Source organism: Cyprinodon variegatus, unplaced genomic scaffold (assembly GCF_000732505.1).
Source record: "Cyprinodon variegatus isolate N-32 unplaced genomic scaffold, C_variegatus-1.0 Scaffold1835, whole genome shotgun sequence".
NCBI lineage: Eukaryota > Metazoa > Chordata > Actinopteri > Cyprinodontiformes > Cyprinodontidae > Cyprinodon > Cyprinodon variegatus.
The window spans coordinates 62,561-63,758 of NW_015152288.1; positions in this window are offsets into that span (position 1 = coordinate 62,561).

The following is a 1,198-nucleotide window of genomic DNA, read 5'->3' on the forward strand; positions in this document are numbered from 1 at the left end:
GCCACACTTTTGCTGCAGCATAAACAAATGGCTGCGTGCGCACACTACTGTAGATTCTTCTTTGCTGATATTGGGAAGCTTTTATTTCCAGTCGGTGGACTGGTTCTGATCAAATATAGATTCTACAAATATAGATTCCCCTAATCCTAATGCAAGCATTTCTGTGTTGTTTTCTGGCAGTTGTTAAAGAAGAGCTTCTTGAGGAGCAGAGTACTGATGTGGAACAGCAGAAACCAGAGATTCTACATGTAAAGGAGGAACAAGAGGAAAGCTGGGCCAGTCTGGAGGGAGAAGAATGTAGTGCAAAGGAGGAGCCTGATGCCACAGGATTCCCCACAATTGAAGTTCGTGTGTGGAATGAAGATGATGAAGAGAAACCTTTGCTTAAACAACCCCTAATAGAAAACCTAGATGTAAAAGCAGAAGCTGATGAAGAGGGATGTTGGGGGACAAAATCCATCAGTAACCCAGATCTAAAAACATACGGTAACGCCCCTCTCTTATCAGAAACTAAAGTTTGTGAGGATAATGATGTGAACTATTCCAGCCCTAGGCTCAAACACGTATCAGAGTCTGAGACTGAAGACAGTGATGATGATTGGAAGAAGGCTTTAAATTTGGATGGAAGCACTGTCAACAAGTCTATGAGCAGCTCTGAGTGTGAAAAAACATTTAACAGTCTGTCTTTTCAGAGGAAAATGTGTTCAGTAAAAAGTTCTTCTGACTGTCCATTTAATAAATGTTTAAGAGAGATGGAGGATGCAGACCCACGTATAGAATCTCCGAAAGATTCTAAAAGGTTTCGCTGCAATGAATGTGGTAAAAGTTGGAATTCTAAAAAGCATCTAACCGTACACATGAGAAATCATTTAGGAGTTAATACATATGATTGTGAAGTTTGTGGAAAAAGAATGAAAACAAAATCCAATCTAAAGACACACCAGAAAATTCACACGGGTGAAAAACCGTTTGGTTGTGATATGTGTAGTAAAAGATTTCTATGGAAATCTTCTTTAGACATACATACCAGAATTCACACAGGTGAAAATGTTTTTGGTTGCCATGCTTGTGGTAGAAGATTTACACGAAAATGTGACTTAAACGTGCATATGAGAACTCACACTGGTGAAAAAGCTTTTGGTTGCCATGTTTGTGGTAAAACATTTACAAGGAAATGTGACCTAAATGTGCATATGAG